Source organism: Ascaphus truei, chromosome 1, assembly GCF_040206685.1.
Source record: "Ascaphus truei isolate aAscTru1 chromosome 1, aAscTru1.hap1, whole genome shotgun sequence".
Classification (NCBI taxonomy): domain Eukaryota; kingdom Metazoa; phylum Chordata; class Amphibia; order Anura; family Ascaphidae; genus Ascaphus; species Ascaphus truei.
This window is the reverse complement of record NC_134483.1, coordinates 336954551-336970230: the sequence shown is the minus strand read 5'-3', so window position 1 is coordinate 336970230 and position 15680 is coordinate 336954551.

Sequence of the window (15680 nt, the reverse complement as noted above, 5' to 3'; positions counted from 1 at the left end):
CTGATTGGCTATCTTACCTGATGACGTCACAAGGAAAGGCATCACATGGTATATACACCAATCTGATTGGTTAGAGACCATGTGATGGCTGCCATTTTGTTTTTTTTTGCTGAAGTTATGTCATCTTAAAGGGAAGGAAGCATATACTACCTGATTGGCTGGCTTTGCACCCTTTTTGATAACGTCACATCCTTGAAACCTAAAGGGAACCTGTCACATGGTACACAAGCCAATCGGATTGGGGTTGTACCATTTGACACTCAAATGGGATGTTAGAGGCCTTATATAAGGCCTGTCCTGTATCATTTGAAGCCAAGATGACAACGGGGCAATATCTACGCTCCTTTGGATTATACAGCAGAGAAGACTGAAGAAAATTTGTATTGAGCACGCTGTCTCTCCAAACAAACCACCTCTCACAGCTACCCGGTGTCACCCCGCAGCTCCCAATCTCCCGTGATCAGCGGGGCATAATCAGCAATACAAAACACAAAAATACTGTAGGAGCGCATGAAAATGAAACCAAAGGAAACCAGAATTAATACATATATTTTTATGATGAAAAATCATTCATCAAACAAAAAATACACATAATACAATCATATATTAATAACCTTGTCCAAATGACACAAATAAATTATATAAGAGCCCTAGCCACACAAGAATGAGGTATGTAAAAACCCAGATGCACAACCCTAGTTGTAACAGGGAAGGAGAGGTGCTAGGAAAGCAAGATGTTGTGAAAAAACATCAGGGCTGATGAAGTGTCATGTGACACGAAACGCATTGGTGACGTCATTACGCAGCGACGCACGGCCGTGATGACGGTCAGTTTGTGTAGCTGTTGGAGCCCTGCCTGCCACGGGGAGCACAAAGGGGAATTTAAGTGCTTAAGGTCTGTTTTTTCACAACATCTTGCTTTCCTAGCACCTCTCCTTCCCTGTTACAACTAGGGTTGTGCATCTGGGTGTTTACATCCCTCATTCTTGTGTGGCTAGGGCTCTTATATAATTTATTTGTGTCATTTGGACAAGGTTATTAATATATGATTGTATTACACTGGCGACACACTTTATTCGAGCTCGGCTAGTCCCACGAATTCGGGTATACCCGGGTGTATTGAGGTTTGTGACTGTTTTCTGCCCGAGTGCATTGAGGTATTTTAGAGGCAGGGATTGAAGCATTTTATTCCCACTGGCTGCAATACTGCACAGTATCTATATATATACTGCATTACAATTCATGAATTTATGCCATCTGGTAGACACGCGAAGCATTGCAGCCTATTAAATCCTAATCATTATCATTTAACAGATCAGCCGCCCGTTAGCCAGGCATGAACCCAGGCTGGGAAGGCAAACGCAACGGGGCTTGTCAGAGGTGAGGAGCGGCGCATTCCAGGTATCTGCCAGGTACATACTGGGTATTTGCTCGAATAAAGTGTGTCGGTGCAGTATGTGTATTTTTTGTATGATGAATGATTTTTCATGATAAAAATATATGTATTAATTCTGGTTTCTTTTGGTTTCATTTTCATGCGCTCCTATTTTTGTGTTTTGTAAGACTGAAGAAAAGAAAGAAGGAAAGAAAGAAGAAAAGAAGGAAATAACTTACCGGTTATGTAGTTCCTGACCAGGTTGTCAGGGTCTGTAGCGGAACTGAGAGAGGAGAGGGAGGAGCGTAAAGTGGAGTCAAAGGCTGGTAGGTTAATAGAGCACAGGTTTCTGCAGAACCGAGGGGTAGATTGAGATGGAGAAGGGGAGAAACGAGAGAGAGAGAATGAGATGAGGTGATGGTCAGAGAGAGGAAAGGGGGAAATGGAGAAATCAGAGAAAGAAAAGTTTTTAGTGAAAACCATGTTTAATTAGTGGCCATCTTTGTGGGTGATGACTGCAGTCCATTGTTGAAGGCCAAAACAAGAGGTGAGTGAGAGAAAACGGGAAGCCCAAGGTAGAGAAGGGTCATCAATGTGGCAGTTAATATGATTTTATGTACTGCACCGACACACTTTATTCGAGCAAATACCCGGTATGTACCTGGCAGATACCTGGAATGCGCCGCTCCTCACCTCTGACAAGCCCCGTTGCGTTTGCCTTCCCAGCCTGGGTTCATGCCTGGCTGATGGGCGGCTGATTTGTTAAATGATAATGATTAGGATTTAATAGGCTGCAATGCTTCGCGTGTCTACCAGATGGCATAAATTCATGAATTGTAATGCAGTATATATATATATATACTGTGCAGTATTGCAGCCAACGGGAATAAAATGCTTCAATCCCTGCCTAGAAAATAACCCAATATACTCGGGCAGAAAACAGTCACAAACCTCAATACACCCGGGTATACCCGAATTCGTGGGACTAGCCGAGCTCGAATAAAGTGTGTCGCCAGTGTATGTACAGTATTTTGTGAATTATGTGTATAATTGAATATGTATTGTTACAGATTAACTCCTTCAGTAGTTTATACACTGCTAAATTGTGTGTGCAATAAAATATGTTATGGACAGACATTTATTTTGATGTCCATACATGCAACCCACTATTGTGTGTTATATTACAGCAGTGTATAAACTGGTAGAAACTTGTTGAAGGTGATTTCTATATAAATATATTTCAATAGCTTGATTGTATAATTGGAATCACATGATGATTTAGGTATTTAGGCTGACGAAGTAGAGTGTGTGAAACGCGTAGGGCTATTGAGAGAGACCCATTGGTGGTAGCTCAGAGCCACACAGTATACAAACATCCCTCAGGTTTGGCGGATGCCAGACTGACACAGACGGGGAAGGAGAAAGAGCATTTTCCACTGCTTGAAGCCTTGACGCCAGATGTCACTTCCGGGACCCAGTACTGGATGCGAATACTGAAGGAACCACAGCATAGATTTCAGCTGGGACAAGCTAAACGCTTTGTCCATGGCTTTTGTGCTCCAGAGACCCCATACCCACCGGTGTTTTCTCATATGTGAGTGTAATCCCTCTTTATTTTACCTCAGATTATATGGCCTATCACTGAGGTGGGAGCCTGACCTATGAGTTACTGTTTAATTCTTATAGTGTGTGGTACATGTTGTGGGAGACTGTGGTGACTAGACACAACACAGTGGTAATGAATTATAACAAGCTTTATATAATCATATAGCTATAATTTGTGGTGTTAAATATCTCATATGAATCAGTATGGTGACTCTTAATCTCAGAATCACTCCATACACATATATACTTAAACAAACTATACCAACAGTGTGAATGCTGCGCAAACAAATAATAACTTTTATCTCTCTCCGGCCTCCCAATCATGGGGTACTGGCCTGTAGATCCTGGTGTTCTAGCACAATTGTTGGAGCTCATAAACTGTGTGTGTGTTGCAGGCCTGGTACTTCACAAAGATCAAACTGTGATGGCAATATAACTGCAGTTTATATCCTTTGTGGGTTAGCTCACCCACTCCAACCTGGTGTAATTCCTACACAACTGGGCTCCCTAATCTCTCTCTGTAGTAGCCTCTGTCTGCCAGCTTCCCTCTGCACTGTCAGGTCCTGGTCTCTGCTGGGCCCTGCTGCATTCACTGGTCCAATGGGGCAACTCTCTCTCTCTCTCTCTGAAGTTCCCTCTCTCTTAGGGGTCCTGCATGGACTTTCTGTGCAGGATGGCCCTGCACACCCTCACTCCCTCAGCTCCCTTTCCAACTGTCACCAAAACACAGGGGTTTACATCAGTGAGCGCTATTATCTTTTTATACATGTGTAATACATTTATCCTTATACCAGCTGTGCTTGTCTATTTTTTTCGTTTCTACTTTCAAGGTATTTCCCCCCTCCCGGGGAGTGCTGGACATTGAACCTCTTCACCCAGGCCCTTGTAGATTGAGCAGGCTGTATAGGATTTTTTTATTATTTCCAGACATTAGCCAAGTTGAGCACAGTTACTGTACCCTATGTTTTACTCTAGCACACAAAATCTGAGTTCCCTGCTAAATTAAATTACAGGGACGGGATAAACAGTACACAACTCCCTTAGATTTACAGTTCAGGAAATATTTGAAATAATATCAATTTACACCCGAAGTGTCACAGTGTCATATACCTGCAAGCAGAGCAAGCACCACATTTGAAAAAAAGCCTTTGATATCGTGCCTCAAAAAAGTCAGTGGCTGAGCTGTCTGAGGAGAATAGTGGCTAGTCACCAGCTTGTTTCTGAGATTGGAGGCATGTCTGCTAGTAAGACTGATATTGTCACACAGTATATCGTTCAAGTCCCTGTCAGTAAGTAAATCATGCCAATGTTTTTGAAGAATTTTCCGCATCTCTGACCATTGGTTATTATAGGTCCCAATGAACCATATGATCTTTTGGCCTTTGACCGTGTCCAGATCTGTCTTGCTTTTGGGACCAGTAGCGATTCTCTCACTTGGACATTGCTTCCATTGATACCCTGAACAATATTTATGTTGCTGTAGCCTCATGATTGAAAACGTTGTATATACACACACACACACACACAATATATATTTATACACACACACACACAAACACACAGACACACAGACACACAAATGTATATACACACAAATACACACATCATATATACTGTACACTTACTGTAGATGGGAAGAGTCAGCCTGGGAGCGAAGGAGCTGCAAAGTGATAATAAATTGTATTATTTCAATAAGTATTTGTATTATTTGTATTATTTTAGTCATTGTTTAATTCTTGTTTTCATCCTTGTTTTGCAGGTTTAGCAGGCTGATGAGCATCAACACCGTGTTCGTGTTGGAACAATTCCAGCGATATTGTCAGGTAATGTAATTTATGCATCTATTTCTTGTAATGTACTTTATGCATTCCATTCAATTGTCAATACCTGCACAGCGCATGTTCATAAATTCAATGCTACGCATACAAGGTCTATAGTACACACGTGCAGAAATTAAAGACACATATGAGTTCCATACAAGTTCTATAATACACACATATGTGTTCCATACAAGTTTATTGGTAGTACGTGTAATTCATGCACAGCTACAGTATGGGCAGTCAGTTTGCCCCCTCCTATGCCAACCTCGTTATTGTTTAGTGTGATGTCCTGCATGTTGGGAGGTGAAAATATCTTCCAATATTATTTGTTTAAAAAGATACATTGATGATCTGATTGTATGGGACACAATCTTTGAGGAACCTGATTCTTTTGTTGCTTATCTTAATGGTAATAATGTGAACATGGCGAAAAGGATCACAATAGGCTTAATTATCTCGATTTGATTCTTTTTGTAGATATGGATTTTAAGGTACATAGTGATGTTTATCGAAAAGCTGTTAATTCATTTGGCAATTTTTGCATCTTGGACATAATTGCTCTCACAATGAGACGTTTGTTCTTAGAGTTAATTAACTAATTGGTACTTTTGGTTTGTTCCCTCTTGTCATTATATTTTCCTTTTTTATTTAAAAAATATTGAGATTCTACTTCAACAAAGAAGCAATCCTTTAAGATTAGTTTGAGCTGTTTGCTGGTGAGGTTGGAATCAAATTTAGCAGGGCAAATTAGTATGCACTAATGCTAGTATTTACTAGCTCTGTGTCCCTTTTTGCAGATGTTACCAGCGAGAGATGTAAATTAGTCCATTATGGGCTTTTTTTTTTCAGTTGTGTTCTCATTTAGATTGAGAAGTTTCACATCCCAAACCGCCCGTTTTCATACTTCTTTCTGCAGCTCTGGAGGTTTTTGTTATTGGATTTGCTTAGTTACCATTCCCCTTCTGTTGGTGTTAGGCCTTCACTGAATATGCTAGGAATTTACACAAAAACTGGCGTCAATGCAAACTCTAAAAGGAAAACTTTTGTAAAACATGTAAATATTTTTAACATTTCACAAAGCAAGTCTCACATGTCTACTCGCAGAATACAAAATAAATGCAGTTATTACAGTACTTTGGATAGCAAAGAAGATTTTTTAAAGGGTAACAAAATATCTTTACTGCTATATATATACACAGTATTTACGAGCATATGGACAGCTTGGTAAAGAAACAAACTTGATCCAATCAAATATTTCTCATCGATGCTTCATGGTATTGAAATGGCTGCTGGCGAGAATGCATTGCATGAAGTCAGTGACTAGCGGTAACATCATTGGGCACACCCTTTGAAACACATATGCTTCATAAACGCAGTGCACTTCCAATGATATCATCACTACCAGTTGGATTGCCAGCAAGGAGGCCAGTGGTGGCCATGTCTATTACTGGCACTATCCCGCAATTAAAAAGAACCAAGTAGCAGCATTCCAAAAACGCAAAAAATATTTTAAAAAGTGTAGGCATATGAAGACTGTCAAAAATTCCTCTATAATAGCACATAAATAATTGAACAAAGTACTCACCACTCAAGTGAATAGTCCAGTGTTTTTCAACTAGGGTTTCTATGAACCCTTGGGTTCCCCGGGCGTCCGATAAGAGTTCCCTGTAATTTTCAAGTCATTTGAAAATGGTATCAAATACAGAAGAATTTATAATGCATCTGATCAAGACATGCTATTAGTGAGGGTTGGGGGTTCCTCAGAATTTCACCTAGGGTTCCTTAGCCAAAAAACGGTTGGAAACCACTGGAATAGTCATAATCATCCTCAAGGTGGGGAATATTTTATCATCAAATATTTTTGTTTTCTTTACTTATTTTGCCTTTATTTGTAGTAGTTTTATTATTAAATGTCACAAACGGCACACCTGTGAGCATGTTACTTGTATATGTGACAAGTGTTCACAGCTGTCTAGCTGAACCACTTTTCATCTCCTCAGGGTACCTCAAATGAGTAATATCTCATCTCAAGGTTGTCCACTGATAGGCAGGGTCGGAGTGCATAGCAGCGGAGGAATAATTGAGAGAATTAACCCTTTGTTTGCCTGTGTCCGTGTGTCATCTGCGTGTAGCTAGGGTGCGCTGCGCGTAGCTAGATTGCGCTGTGCGTTGCCCCTGTCGTCACGGGAGAGGGACCTGGAGACGGTCCCTGCGGTGTTTCCCTTCCTGGCAGCACGACCCCTGCACGCTGAAGCGCGTTACTCATGACGTCGCGAGATGCATCACGGGGGCGGGACCTAAGCCCGATCCTAACAGCCATACCCTTTGGTATTTCCAGATCCCAGAAGAATTCCTTTCAAGTTATATTAAAATGTTTCATATTTATTACAACTGTGATAAAAGAGTTGTGACTCTCAAATTTCCTGAACCAGGTTTTCGTGAGGTAACCTCACACTTAGACCAACACAGAAATGTAGGCTAAGTCTTGATCTCCATAAAAACAATTCCTTGTATTGAGATGCAACTTAATTTACAACTCAACTTAACTTCTGGTGTGCCAGATTTTTACAATATTGAATCTTTTCTGGCCGTATAATGACATTCAATGTTTTTTTATATGATGTGACTGTTTATTTGAGTGTTGGGTACTATTGTTCTATTACTAATCTCCTGTGTATAGGATTGGTGCATGTATGCTCGGCTGCACAGTTGCATCCGAGTTTCATTCATACAACTTTATACTGCTTCAGTGAACTGCCGTGGAATCTTCCAATCTCGACAACCAAGCCTGATAAATAAATTAGTAAATGAATTGCCTGGTTTGTCCCTCTTTGACTTAACAATGTTTGTTGACATTTGATAAAGGTCATGCGGTTATTTGGGCTTTTGAGAGACTTTATTTATGTTCTAACGATTTGCCAATTTGTGTTTGCTTTATGGTGTAGGGTAATATGAGGCAGGACACACATTTACAGTGTAGATGCATTTTATAATGTTAGTAAGGGGTGCTATGAGAAATATGATAGTTTAACCTGTTATAAGCTTAGAACTGTTTGTACTTTTTAAAGTATAGATCTATAGACAACTTTGCAGCAAACCCTTTTACTCACCATAAAAAAATAAATGCTTTCTCTTTACCACTGTGAAGCCCACTTGCAATGCTTCCTTCTTTACATTCTACAGTTGATATTAGTTACATAACATTTGATTTCCAGCAAAGTAAAAACGGCCACTGCTATTTACACATATTAAAACTACAGCGGTTACAATGTTAACAGCTGATGTCAGTGAAATAATAAACAGATGAAAACTTAACAAAAAAGTAAAGATCTTGAAAAAAGGAAAACCATGAAATGGGTCAAGAAAACATGAACCATCAGTTTAAGTTATAACCTCATATGCTCATATGTTCCGCCCCAGAATCATTTAAAAAAAAAAAAAAAATTACATTCCCCTGTGTTTTGGTTTTCGTTAAGGTCACTTGGATGTAAAGTATATTCCAAAGCTGGAAGGTGTCTTATTGAATAGCACTGCCCTACGCACCAACATTTGATGGTAAGTCCTTTGAGACAGGGACTCACTATGCCTGTACTGCTGTGTACATTGTCTGCCACATAAAAAATAGTTATTACTATTAATTCCCCTGTTGACAGTAAGGGAGATACTGTAGTGTGACTGCTTCTGCACCCAAGGATGAGATGTGTCTGTTGACACACAGGCATGGAGCAGAGCAGAGCATTACCCATACCCATTTATCTCATGTTTATCATCATCTTCAGTTTCGAGCAGTGGTTCCTAACTGCAGTTCTCAAGAACCCCCAACAGACAGGTTTGGAAGAATATCCCTGCTTCAGCACAGGCTTAAAGGCAGTCCTTAAAGGCAGACCTGTTGGGGGTTCTTGTGGTCTGGAGTTAGGAACCAGCGGCTTCGAGGATTGTGGCCAGCTGCATTATTTGAACAAAACTGCTTTTCAACCATACAATGGCCACAGATGAGGACAAGTTACATATTGAGACCAGAAACTTGCCAAATTAGTATAAATTGCCATATTGTTCAAGTGTTCAGTGTTCAATTCTATGGACCCTCTCTTAATTGTCACTACAATCTGTGTATGTCTTGTTTAGTGGTCTAACAATTTTTTTGTTCTAAAATCCACTAACATCTGACACAGTTTCAGTATGATACACGTCATTTTTGTACATGGTGCAATTGTGGGAACCAGACAACAAAAGACATTTTACATTGTGGACCTAAATGTCAAGTGAATTGTTTTAAGTCACCATCCCCTGAAGTAGGAGAAGCTGGTTCATTGGTGATTGACATCTCACAGCCAGGGCCGCTGACAGCTTCACCGGGGCCCTTGACTAGAGTTTCCACTGGAACGCCCCTTGTTGGCGGCCTGGCGAGGCCTCCCATCTTTCTCATACACCTCCTTGCACTGTTAATTCCCTCTATTCCCCCCTTCTCATACCACCCCATATATTTCTCTGCCCGCTCTCTCACTCTACCCCTTTCTCTCACTCACTTCCCCCCCTCTCTTGCTTATTCTCCCAATCATACACTCTCCGTCTCACTCCCCAACCTCTCCTCTCACTCCATCCTTCTCCCCCTCTTCCCCCTTCTCTCTCTCATACTCCACGCCTTCCTCTCACTCTCTCTCCCTCTATCACTCAATGTTCCCCTCCTCTCGCTAAATCCCACTCCCTCAATCCCCCCCTGCTCACACTCAAACCCTCAATGGCCACGCACCCCTACACAAAATTCAACCCCCCCCTCACACACTCACACGCACTCAATTCCACGACCCCCCCAAAAAAATTGTACCCCACACACAATTCTACTCTCCCCCCAAATACCCACACACAATTTCACCCTCTCCACAATACCCTCCAGATTACCCACACGCACAAAATTTTACCTTGGGGCGAAGAGAAGGCCGCTGATGCCACACCGGTCCTGCGCGCTGATGAAGTTGAGCCTCAGGCTGGGCCCAACTTCCAGCGCCAGCCTGTCGGGACCCCTACAGTGTGTGGGACAGTTATACCAGCTGTCTCCCCCCCCCCCTTATCGACGGCCCGGCTCACAGCATCAAGTAAATAAATAACTATTAATATAATTTAGATCTGTGCCTCTGGTACAAAATGAAAATCTGTAAGAAATAATAATTCCTGCATTATTTATATATCTTGCCAGGATAGAGTTTCAATGACTTTGCACAAATTGCACAGTTACTGTATGTCATTAGCTCTTTCTAATGATGAAATGCGTCCAAAATATCAAACATGACACTTCCATTATGTTACATGTGTAATACCACGCCCTCCCCCCCACCTGGTTGCAGGAGAGGGTGTACACAAATAACACAGGGTCTCTGATGTTACTGACAGGGTTTAGATCTGCTCATTAGAGTGTTAGCTCATATGGTGTCACATCTGCAGCAACTCCGGTCAGAGACCGCCCTGCTGACGCGTCACACGGCGGACCCATGCGCACACGCACGGCAAGGGCAGTACACGCACGCTCGGAAAGGAGCTGCCAGCGCCTCCCACAGGGAGGGAACTCGGCCGTACGCCCGCGTGACGTCAGCGCTCCGCGACGCGCATCGCGCACGCGCGTGGGTTGCTCGGCAACCAAGGCAATCACCAGGAAAGCCTGACCTGCAGGCTGTTTCAGATTACGGCCGCCCAGACATCATTGGAGGACCGGATCACACCCCTGCAAGGTAATTGGATCCTTCCCACATATATACCTGCTCCTGTATGGCATTCATTGCTGAGCATAAACTCCTGTTTATGCATTGTGCTCACCGCTGCTGTTTAGTTTGCTTGAACTTTGCTTGGTCTAACCTGTCTGTTCTCTGATATCCTGATCCTGGCTGTTCTTTGGATTCCTACACTCTCCTGCACTTTGACCCCGGCTTTGCCCTCGACCATTCTACCTTCTATTACCCTGGACCTTGGCTACGGAAATCTACCATCCTCTACTCTCCAACCCCGGAACACGGCAAGTACCCTGACTACCCTGACCTCTCCAACCCTACGACGCGGTACGACTTGGACTACGCATTCCGGACAGGACTGCGTGGTTGTGGGTCGGTGTCTTTCTATCCCCACCTCAGCCCCGCGGTCTTCCGTCCTGTTTGTGGTGAGCGCAGCGTGACAATATGCTCAGCCCAACAAACATGGACGCCGCTGAGGTGGCCCGACGCCTAGACACACATGAAGAATGCTTCCGGCAACTTACCGGATCATTCACACTTAAGGAACAACTAGTCTCCCAACTCAAACAAGACGTGGATACCCTTACTGAGCAAGTTAGACGCCTGACCTTATCTACAACCAACACCGCCCCACTTGCAACCACTCCCGCACTCACGACACATACCACTGAGCCAAGACTACCAACGCCCAACCGGTATGCAGGGGATCCCAACGGTTGCCGAGGGTTTCTGAACCAGTGCTCCATACAGTTTGAGTTGCTTCCCTCTCACTTCCCTTCCTCACGATCAAAGGTCGCATACATACTCTCCTTGCTGACTGACGCCGCTCTAGCCTGGGCATCTCCTATCTGGGAGCAACGTCCCGATCTGACTTCAAACCTCGCCCTCTTCATCGCCGAGTTCAGAAGGGTGTTTGACACCCCAGGGCGTAAGGTTACCGCCGCATCTACTCTGCTTAATATTTCCCAGGGAGACCGTACTGTGGCTCGTTATGCCCTGGATTTTCGGACGGTGGCTACGGAGACCGGCTGGAACGATGAGGCCCTATCTGCAGTCTTCTGGCAGGGTCTGTCCGAACGTCTGAAGGACGAACTGGCCTCTCTTGATCGCCCCGCTGGATTGGAAAATCTGATAAACCTGTACATCCGTATGAATCAGCGTGTCCAAGAGAGAAAGATGGAGAGAAACAAACACCCTCGAGGTATACAATCGTCCTCTTTTTCCACCATAGGGCCTCTACTCTCCACAACTCCCGTTCTAGACGAACCCATGCAGCTGGGAGGGACTAGTCTTTCACCTATCGAGAGGCAACGGAGAAGACGAGCGGGGTTGTGCCTCTACTGTGGCAATAACAGACACCTGGTGATCAACTGTCCACTTAAACCGGGAAACGCCAAAGCCCCGTGAGTATAAGGAGGATCATGCTGGGCACTGCAACCTTTCCCCCTCCTCAACCCTCTACTAGGATTTACCTACCCATCTCCATATTCGGTGAGACCTTCACAGTACAGACACGGGCCTTTCTGGATTCTGGGTCAGGGGGAAACTTCATTGATCAAGAGTTCGCAATCAAGAATAGGATACCGTTGGTACCCAAAGATCGACCGGTGGCCCTTGAAGCCATCGACAGACGACCCTTGCAGCCCGCGTTCATTTCCTTGCAAACTGTGCCCCTTAAGATCTCGACCGGTTACTGCCACTCCGAGACCATAACACTGGATATTATCCACACTCCCTCCACGGACGTTATTCTGGGACTCCCGTGGCTCCGGATCCACAATCCAGTCGTTAACTGGACAGAGTCTACGCCTCTACGTTGGAGTTCCTATTGCTTGGAACATTGCATGTCTACTCCTAAGGCAGTGGCAGGTCTGGAGGTCACGGATCCTGACAGGATAAACCTACCGGGGATATATGAAGAGTTTCGCAATGTCTTTGACAAACGCCAGGCAGAGGAACTTCCGCCACATCGTGCGTACGATTGCCCAATCGATCTTCTACCCGGTACCATTCCCCCGAGAGGAGGATCATACCCATTATCCATACCTGAGACCCAGGCTATGAGACAATATATCCAGGAGAATCTCCAGAGGGGGTTCATTCAAAAATCCTCATCACCTGCGGGGGCAGGTTTTTTCTTCGTCAAAAAAAAGGACGGAACCCTCAGACCCTGCATAGACTATCGCGGTCTCAACAAACTCACCATAAAGAACCGCTACCCCCTTCCGTTGATAGCAGAATTATTTGACAAACTCCAAGGAGCCAGGATCTTCACCAAACTGGATCTCAGAGGCGCTTATAATCTGGTTAGAATCAGACAAGGAGACGAATGGAAGACAGCATTCAATACTCGCGACGGGCACTACGAGTACCGAGTCATGCCGTTTGGGTTGTGTAATGCCCCTGCGGTCTTCCAAGACTTTGTAAATGACATCTTTAGAAACCTTCTGGACCGTCATGTGATAGTATACCTGGACGATATACTAATTTTTTCCAGATCCATGCCTGAACATACTACTCACGTCAAACAAGTCTTGCGGCGCTTAAGAGAGAACCACTTGTTTGCTAAGCTCGAGAAATGCCATTTCCACCAAAAATCTACCTCCTTTCTCAGCTACATCATATCGGACACCGGTCTCGCTATGGACCCTAGCAAGGTCAAAGCTGTACTCGAATGGCCCTGTCCTCTCTCTCTCAAGGCTATCCAAAGGTTCCTCGGCTTCGCCAACTATTACCGGAGGTTCATTCAAGGATTCTCATCGGTAGTAGCACCCATCACGGCGCTCACTCAGAAAGGAGCTGACCCTACTAATTGGTCTGACGAAGCTCTCCAGGCCTTCGAGAGGATAAAAACGGCATTCGCCTCAGCACCCATCTTAGTACACCCAGACCCTTCATTACCCTTTTCCTTAGAGGTTGACGCCTCCGATGTAGGAGCAGGTGCTATACTCTCCCAGAGATAGAACCCTCAAGCTCCACTACACCCCTGTGCATATTTTTCTAAAAAAATTTCCTCCGCCCAAAGGAATTATGACGTGGGTAACCGTGAGCTCCTCGCGATCAAACTGGCCTTAGAGGAGTGGAGACACCTACTGGAGGGCACGGAAACGCCTGTCACGATATTAACAGACCATAAAAACCTACTTTACATTGAGGGAGCACGGCGATTCGGGTCTCGCCAGGCAAGATGGTCCTTATTCTTTACGCGCTTCAATTTCCTTATTTCATATATCCCAGGCTCTAAGAACATTAAAGCCGACGCCTTGTCTCGACAGTTCCTGGTAGAGGATAACAAGGTGGAACAGCAGGAGACCATTCTTCCATCCACTTGCATTGTGGCAGCCAATACTTTCAGCGCCTTGTCTGATATTACCAAGGCTCAGAACAACATCCCAGCAGGACTCAAGGTTCCGGAGGATCGTTTGTTCACTCCACTTCTTTACCAGAAGAGAGTCATGGAGTGGGGGCATTCATCCAAGACAGCTGGTCATCCTGGCACCAGAAGAACTACTGAGCTCATCGAACGCACGTTCTGGTGGCCTAACATGCGGAGAGACATACAAGCTTTTGTAGCTACATGCTCTACTTGTGCACGGAACAAGACGCCACACAACAGACCTGCGGGTCTCCTTCATCCATTACCTATCCCGGAACGTCCATGGACACACATATCTATGGACTTTATTGTTGAGTTGCCTAAATCTAGAGGCATGGACACCATACTTGTAGTGGTGGACAGGTTTTCAAAACAGGCACACTTCATTCCTATGAAAGGTCTACCCACCGCACCGATGTTGTCCGACGTTTTCATCAGGGAGATCTTCAGGTTACATGGGACTCCCCTGGTCATAGTATCTGACAGAGGATCCCAATTCATTTCCCGGTTCTGGAGGGCGTTTTGTAAGAGTCTGGACGTCACACTACACTTTTCGTCAGGCTATCACCCCCAGACCAATGGGCAAACAGAACGCACCAATCAGTCTCTGGAACAATTCTTAAGGTGTTTTGTTGCTGATACTCAAGACGACTGGGCGGAACTTCTCCCGTGGGCAGAATTCTCCCATAACAATCTTCGGAATTAATCATCTCAACAGTCACCATTCATGATCAACTATGGCTTCCATCCTTCTGCACTCCCTTCTCTTATCTCGAAGTCTGGAGTCCCGGCCGCAGAGGACAAAATCCTCCACTTACAAGACTTATGGCAGAAAATCCACCTAAACCTACAGCACGCTGGTAAACTACAGAAGAGACAAGCGGACCATCCCCGAAGAGAGGTCCCAGGGTACTCTGTAGGACAAAGGCGTTTGGTTATCCACCAAAAACATTCGTTTAAAGGTAACTTCACCCAAACTGGCACCGCGCTTCATTGGTCCCTTCCGCATCACTAAAAAGATCAACCCAGTAGCCTACCGGCTAGAACTGCCTAAGACTATGAGAATTCCCTCCGTCTTTCACTCCTCCCTTCTAAAACCATGTCTACAAGACTCATCCTCCAAAGGGCAACCTAAACCTCCGCAAACCATACTGGTAGAGGGTCAACAAGAATACAAGGTACAGACCATCCTCAACTCTAGAATGTCCAGAGGAGGATTGCAATATCTCGTACACTGGAGAGGCTATGGCCCGGAAGAGAGAGAGTGGATCCCTCATCGACAGGTACATGCCAACCGTCTCATTTATGCCTTCCACCAAAGGTACCCTGAAAAACCATCCCTGGGTCGCCCGGAGGTCTCCCCTCAAGGGGGGGATACTGTCACATCTGCAGCAACTCCGGTCAGAGACCGCCCCGCTGACGCGTCACACGGCGGACCCATGCGCACACGCACGGCCAGGGCAGTACACGCACGCTCGGAAAGGAGCTGCCAGTGCCTCCCACAGGGAGGGAACTCGGCCGTACGCCCGCGTGACGTCAGCGCTCCGCGACGCGCATCGCGCACGCGTTGCTCGGCAACCAAGGCAATCACCAGGAAAGCCTGACCTGCAGGCTGTTTCAGATTACGGCCGCCCAGACATCATTGGAGGACCGGATCACACCCCTGCAAGGTAATTGGATCCTTCCCACATATATACCTGCTCCTGTATGGCATTCATTGCTGAGCATAAACTCCTGTTTATGCATTGTGCTCACCGCTGCTGTTTAGTTTGCTTGAACTTTGC